This window comes from Aquarana catesbeiana, linkage group LG11, assembly GCF_042186555.1.
Source record: "Aquarana catesbeiana isolate 2022-GZ linkage group LG11, ASM4218655v1, whole genome shotgun sequence".
NCBI classification, from domain to species: Eukaryota; Metazoa; Chordata; class Amphibia; order Anura; family Ranidae; genus Aquarana; species Aquarana catesbeiana.
In genome coordinates, this window is record NC_133334.1 from 273,284,615 (window position 1) to 273,292,988 (window position 8,374).

The window sequence follows — 8,374 nt, forward strand, 5'->3', positions numbered from 1 at the left end:
AAACACCCAGGTGCATGAAGTTGTGGTGAAGGGTGGTGAACAAGAGGATGGAAGGGAGGGAGGAAAAAGGGGGGAGGAAAAAGAACAGGGGGGGAGAAAAGGGGGGGAAAGAAAAGGAGGGGATGGAAAAGGGAGAAGAAAAAACAGAAAAAAAAGAGAAAGAGAAAGAAGGAAAAAGGAAAAACGGAGGGGGGAAATGAGAGGGGAAAGGGGGGAGGGGAAAGGGGGGAGGGGAAAGAAGGGGTGGGGGGGAGGAAGGGAAGAGGGATGGAAAAGGGGGGGGGGGAGAAAGGGGGGGGGGGAGAGAGAAGTTGATGTTTCATATGTGATATATGGTTACTATTCTATGGCTTATGTTTACACTAACAAGTTTTAGCTGTTCTTGGACAGCAGCTGTAACTATTTACATATATATTTATTTTGGGATAGATTGGAGCGGGTGTGCTATAAAAGCAGCATTCACTGGCACAGGCAGTGGGAGAAGTATTTAGCAATTCATTTTCAACCACTTCTGGACCACAATGTGCTGTGGGATGGGCAGATGGTGTAGGTAAGCAACATACCCGTACATTGCTGCCTACTTCCAGTTTTAGGGTGTGCACGATTGTACACAGCGAAAGCCTGTAAGCAAGTCCTGGCCAATGATTCACGGCCGGGACCTGCTAATCGGCAGTGTACTATCACAGCCCAGAGCTCTGTGTTGATAAACACAGAGCTCTGTACAGAGGGAGAGATTTGCCAGTTCCTCATCCCTGCAAAGGAGCAGCACACTGTACACACATTAGACATCGGCTGTGGCTCAGGCTCTAAGCGGCTGGCTGAGAGGCTGAGGCAGGTGCCAGTCCAGGCTCATGGGTGGATCCCGACTATATGGTCGCGATCTTTCCCCAGCCTGGACCGGCTCTGTGACGTCAGTCGACAGCAGGATTTAGCCCGCTGTTAGCTGAAAAACGGGTCACAAGAGTGCAGAACGAACTGCACTCCAGTGATCCACAGGAGAAGTACAGCCAAACAAGCTTTGACTGTACTTCTCCTTTAAAAGCCAAGTCCTCATCTCCATATCTAACCACTCATTATTTGTCACTGAAATACAGAAGGCAGTGACCCGACAGCCACAAGGCTGGCAGAAAAGTCCCATTCGCCTGTGGTGATTGGCAGACTGGTTTCAATTTCTCAGTGCAAAAAAAGCAAGATGGTGGGTTCCAATTTAAGCTCATCAGCTACATATAGTATACAGCACTGTTTCTGCAGCGAGATGGGAACTTCCCGTACTACACCTGGACCAAAACGGAGTCAGGCTGAGCACTGCTCAGCCATTCATAGGCAGCTTTGTATTCTCTGAATGAGTACAAAGCTTCCTCTGATTGGCAGAGGTGAAGTTTCTCTATCTCAGCAAATCAGAGAATGCAAAAAGGGTCTATGAATGGTGTTCAATTTTGTTGCGGATGTGGGATGGGAAGTTCCCATCCCAAATACCGGAAAACACAGCTCTGTATGATGCGGATGCTTATATCCAGTGATGCAAGCTAGGCAGAGAAGGTTCCACCGCTCAGGTAGGCTCCAATCAGTGGAAAAGAAAGGCTAACAACATCCTTCAAGAGGAGAGTCCCAGGTGCTGGCTGATGCGTAAGGCAGAGAAAAGCAAAGGGATCTGGAAGCCGCACACCCGTCTGATAAGTGCCTTTATTAGTAAAAAAGTTGGATCATGGAGGTATACAAAAACACTACAGCAGAAGTGTACAGGGATCATCTGACGCGTTTCATACTCACAGCGAGTGCTTACTCATAGCTGGCATACATGGTACATACATTTACCATGTATGCCAGCTATGAGTAAGCACTCGCTGTGAGTGCGAAACGCGTCAGCTGATCCCTGTACACTTCTGCTGTAGCGTTTTTGTATACCTCCATGATCCAACTTTTTTACTAATAAAGGCACTTATCAGACCGGTGTGCGGCTTCCAGATCCCTTCGCTTTTCCCTGCCATGATGCGAATGCTACATACAATTTATACAGCGCCCCCCAACATGAGCACCTGTTTTAGTAGCAAAAAGTGCTTTACGGCCAGCTTTGCCCAAACTAGTTAAAGGGTCAGCTTAGCCTTAAAATTTCCTCTGCTCACTTTCTGCTCCAAGAAATACCCAGGGTATGGGGCATGACCCTTCCCCTGCCTCCCACAAAACGTTGTTCAGGGCCCTATGTAAGTTTTGACTCTCTCAGAAAAGTAGAATATTGCACAGATGTTTCTGGGGGGGGCTCTAGCTGCAGATTTGTGAGACAAAGGCTGCATGTGCAAGGAGAGTACAGGATGCTGAGCCTGCTGCAACACAAATCAGTTATTTCGTTTACATTATACAAAAGTACAGGACCACTTTGGGGCCCCGTTCACACCATGTGCAGTGATTGGCACTTTTCTGCAGTCGATTAACCGCTTGCGACCATATAACTTATATGGCAGTAGAGCGGCTCTCCTGTGCCAGATCGTGTACTAGGTGATCCAGCACTTCTGGGTAGGTGGGGCCCTACGCACCACTGCTGTGTTGCGCTTAGATATAGCACAATGGATGTCCGCCACCACCCGCTGATCGGGGAGAAGAGACCCAGAACAGAGCTCTGCCTATATAAACAAGGCAGAGCTCTGTTTTGTCAGCAGGGATGTGATGGATTTTCTTTCCCTCACATCCCTTAGTAAAAACATCACACAAAAACACTGGTTAGGCACACATTTAACCCTTTGATCGCCCTAACCCCCTTCCCTGTCAGTGTCATTAGTACAGTGACCGAATATTTTTTTAGCACTGATCACTGTATAATTGACACTGGTTCCTACAAAGTGTCAGACTGTCTCAAAGTCTGTATGTAGACACTAACTTTTGCGCAAACCAATCAATATTACGCTTACTGGGATTTTTTTTTTTTTTAACCAAAAATATGTAGCAGAATACATACTGGCCTAAATTGAATAATTTGAGGTTTTACTTTAATCGAATGTTTTATAGCAGAAAGAAAAAAAAAAAACAGTTTTTTTTTCCCCCCAAAGTTGACGGTCTTTGTTTATAGCACCAAAAAAAAAAAAAAAGCAGGTGATCAAATACCGCCATAAGAAAGCGCTACTTGTGGGGGGGAAAAAATTACAAATTGAATGTGTTTACAGCGTTGCATGACCGCGCAATTGTCAGGTAAAGTGACGTGGTGCCATATTGAAAAAAAAAAATGGCCTGGTCATAAAGGTGCTGGTAACTCTTCCAGGGGCCAAGTGGTTAATGTCAGTCACCACAAGGGCACATAGAAAACAATCTTTTTGTCTTTGTGCCTTGTTTACACCATAACACTGGTGTGATGTGCATTTCCACACTGAATTTTTTTTTCGGCAACACATGGCACCGCAGATCACCACACTGCACTGAATGGAGTAACTTTGTACATTCTTAATAAAGTTAACAATTTTTGTAAACAGTGTAATGAGCTGAATAAGTGCATCATACCATCCAGCAAAGACAGACATCCGCCCTCATACTAAAAATGGAACAATCTAGCATGAAATTAGTACGAACAGGTCCTAAATTCAGTAGTGAACACTGTACTAAAGGGCAAATACCACCTTTAATTTAATAACATAACAAAAACAGCAAAGTGCTGGACCCCTTATAACATCTTTTCAGGGTAGTTTATTGGTACCCAGAAATGTAAGCATTGTCCTCCAACCCAGCCAGATCAGGCAACAATCATTTCATCTTTATAGTACCTGAAATTCATAATTTTGCAGCAAGCCCACAAAAGGCAAATATATACCAACTACCAACCCATACCATGGAAGTTCAAAGTGTTTGTTACCAATTACTGTGAAATTTTAGTAAGCTGACCAGTTGTGATTTCAGACCAGCAGAACCTCCTCAATTTGTGGCTTCCACAACTCCAATGCACGGGAGACAGGCAAATATAATTCTGGACACAGCTGGCAATACATGCCATACGCTGGTTGGTTATTCTTTTCAAATCTATAACGTATGCAAGCACAGGAGTTACTCACCTAGTACCCACTTCACTTCAGACCCTTGATAGAAACGTCACTCTCAGTTAAGAACTTCTGAATGTTGGCTCATCTGCAAAAATGGAGACACTTCTTTTGATTGACAGAACTCAGTAGCTTACACCACCCCCCCCACCCTCCATCACACAGTCCTTATACTGCCAATGGTACAATGCCAAAATGATTTGTCCATTACCCATAGAGTCAACACTGTGCTTATGACTTTATGCGCTAGTTTTAGAAATCTAGGCTCCATCTTGCCAATAGAGACCGCTGGCTGAACTACCTGGAGACATTCAATATAAGTCTTGGTAACCCTAGCCAGGAAGGGCCACACTAGAAAAATGTGCTGCAGCCAAGCCTGAAGGCCAGCAGCAGCATTCATGGCTGTGGACACATTTGTAAAGACAATAATGCCAGGCATATACAAGCTAAAAACTTCCAGCGGACTATTAAGCACAAGTATTTATTTCATCCTCTGGTTAGTTCCTTCGTGTCCAATATCAGGATGCACTAAAACCATTTATGCTTAATTGGAGGCGGACATGCAAGCCAAGCAGAATTGCCAGGAGGGAAATATTTTTATGAAGGGAACATCTGCAAAAGCTGATCTGTGTACATAGAACTGCCATCACCACTTGTAAGTTAACTGCAGTCTGATTGCTCAAAGGTACCACAATACACACCTCAGTGGTTCACAAGTACAGAATGAAACATCTGATGAGAACCAAGGAGGCCTCAATTATCTACAGACCAATAAATGGCAAGAGAGCAAAAATCAGAAAAGTCAGAAAAAAAAAAAAAAACGGACCTTCACCCTCTTCCTCACCTCCTTCCAATCCACTCCTCCTGAAGACGTATCGGGTTTTTTTGTTTTTTTTTTTTTTTTTTTATTTATTTACCTTTTTTTGGAAAAAGTCCAGCCCCGCCTCCCCATGGGCATCATTCGCCTTAGGCGATTTGCACGCATCTTGCCCGCAGTGCCTCCCGGGATATGCACGTCACATATCCTAGGAGGCTTAGCCATTCATTCAAGGAAAGGAGGATGAGGGGGTGTGCCTATTGGCGTGTCATCGAGAAGTCCGCCCACTGAATCCAGAAGAACCGGTGAGCCCTCTCGATGACGTGGCCAGGCGTAAAAGGATCTCAGCGGGACAACGCTGGATCCACTAGATGGGTGAGTATCTGAAATGTGCAGATACCAACTTTAGGTAGGCAGGGTCATATAAAAAAAAAAAAATAAATAAACAAGTGGGTGGGGGTGGGGGGTTGGTTGGCCGGAGGTGGTCTTTTACCTTCATAAATTCTATGCATGAAGATAAAAAACCCATCTCTTATGTGACGAAGCACAACCCTACCCCCTCCCCGATCCCTGGGGACTTTGATTTCCTCCATGTTGTCTATGGTAGATCTCAACCTCTGAAAGGTTGCCTACCCCTGGTCTACATTAAAGGGGTTGTAAACTCTCAAGGTTTTTCACCTTAATACAGTCTATGCATTAAGGTGAAAAACCTCCTGTGATACAGCTGCCCCCCTGAGCCCCCCTTTTACTTACCTAAACCCGGTCTTTCCAGCGACGGGGATGAGCACACCAGCTCCAGCCGGTGTTTTGGGACCGGATTGGATTGACCGATAGCAGCACAGCCATTGGCTCCTGCTGCTGTCAATCAAATCCAACGACGCGGGAGTCGGGGCCGAGTCCTGCTATCTGTGTCAATAGACGCAGAAGCAGGACACAGGAGCGCGCCCGCACGAGTGCCCTGAGGGAGAACGACTCTCCAACGGGGCACTCGAGAAGAAAAGGGGCCCGGAGCGCCGCCGAGGGACCCCAGAAGAGGAGGATCGGGGCCACTCTGTGCAAAACCAACTGCTCAGAGGATGTATGACTTTTTTTTGTTTGTTTTTTTTTTTTTAAAACGAACCTTTAGTTATCCTTTAACATATTAAAGTTTACAACAGATTTAGGCGATTGGGGTTTACATACACTCTGAGGTGACATACAAGAATGAATCAGAAACATGCTCTGCCTCCCTCATAAAAGATTAGTACCTGTGGGCTGATCACACCTGAGCAGCGCAGTATGCATGCAACACCCAAAGGCAATATGGGAGGATTGCAGTTTATGGTTAGAATTACAGCTAAATAATGCAGCACTGGATTATGGGAGAGCAATGTCACTTCCCAGTTAAACAGAGAGGGTTGTATTACTACAGGATACAAGTTGGATGACATAAAAAGCTAAAAATAGAAGCATTAAATAGAATTAGAACTACAGCGGCAAAAGTGCTATTAATTAAATAAATCTCTGCAGAGGGAAAGGATCAGGAAAGGGTCTTAACTGAGCTGGCTTGCAAAGAAAATGTGGAGCAAAAAAAAACAAAAAAAAAACAAAAAAAAAAAAAGAAGAATCTAAAAAAGCAGCTATTAAAATTACATGAATACATTAAAGTGACCGTCTTAAAAAATCTCCACTAAACTCTCCCTGAAAAAGAACAAAGTACCTCTCCCATCGCCAGACACCAATCTAGTGGCAGTCACATGTAAAATTCTACAGGCTGGAAGTACCCAAGTTCATCGATCGTTCCACTTGGGTATATCCAGCCTGCCCACGCATAGTTCGACTCTCGGCCGGTCCTTGCTGAACCTGGCTGAGATTCGAACAGTCAATGGCTGGCTTAAGATCACTAGAAATGTGATCAAATCTACGATCCAAGGATTATTATGTGTATGGACAGCATGAAGCCACTTTAAAATTAAAGGAGACAATTTAGCATATGCAACAAAAGTTAACCGATTGCTGGAGATGCACGACTAATCGTCAAGAATCGTTATCGCGATTCTTTTCCCCGTTACGATCTTGATAAGCGTTTCACGATTCTTGCTATGCAAAGAATTCTCTCTGCTCTTCTGAAGCCACAGCCGTCAAAAGAAAGAAAGAAAAAAAACGGGCAGTCTGCCAAGAATCACAACATTCTTTAGCAGTTGAACTTAAGTATAAACATTGTAACAATTTGTCAATGGAATAGACTTGGTGTGTAAAATGAAGAAAGTTTAACCACTTAAAACACAAAACCTTTTTCTGACATTTGTTGGTTTCAAGTTAAAATCTTTTTTTTTGCTAGAAAATTACTTAGAATTAGAACCCCCAAACATTATATATTTTTTTTTAGTAGAGACCCTAGAGAATAAAATGGTGGTTGTTGCAATATTTTATGTCACACTGTATTTGCGCAGTGGTCTTTCAAATGCAATTTTGGAAAAAAATGACTTTAATGAATTAAAAAACAAAAAAAAAAATTAACCAGTAAAGTTAGCCCATTTTTTTTTTTTTTGTATCACGTGAGATTTTACGTTGCGAGAATCGTGAGAAAATTGTGATCTTATTCCAAGTAAAAAAATTGTGATTTTCATTTTGACCAGAATCGTGCAGCTATACTGGCAATGCAACTGATTAATGGAAGCCTGTAACAAAAAAAAAAAAAAAAGAAGAGCACATGGGCTGTTTTTCCTTTGCATTCTTTTCCTTATGAAAGGGTCAGTAGTCCATCATGAAAACTTTCCAGTTTCGCAGCTTTCTGTATCAATAGATCACATATGAAGGTATGTTGCTCAAAAGGTGCCAAAGCTAAAGGCAGGCAGGAAGCTGCCATTTTTAGAACAAGGTCAATGTTGACAGCTGCACGTTTCTTTCACAAAAGGTAATCTTTAAAGGCCTCTTGCACACTGCAGCTTGAACACGCTCAGTACAGCAATTTTTTTTTACTGATCTAAAATGCAGCCCATTGTTTATAAGCTGTACACACAAGTAAACAAGTGCTGCGTCTTCGCGAGTAAAACAAAATAAATAAAAAATCTACGTCGCATCAGCCCATGCTCATACGTCAGTACAGTGTGCAAGAGGCCTCATACCGCATCATTATTCTCCATAAGAACAAGGGAAAATCCCTTCACAAAGCGCATGTGAATATAATACTACACAAGTCAGAAGAAAAAGCAGTTCGGGTGTCAGGGGACAATTACAAAAAAGGACAAAAGATCCTGAAATTGCTACTGAAGTATGCCAGTTTGTGCTCAGCCTCTCAGCCAGTGGCTGGCTGATATGAATCTCAACCCAAACACACACACACACACACACACACACACACAAACACACACACACAAACACACACACACAAACACACACACACAAACACACACACACAAACACACACACACACAAACACACACACACACAAACACACACACACAAACACACACACACAAACACACACACACACAAACACACACACACAAACACACACACACAAACACACACACACAAACACACACACAAACACTTTAAA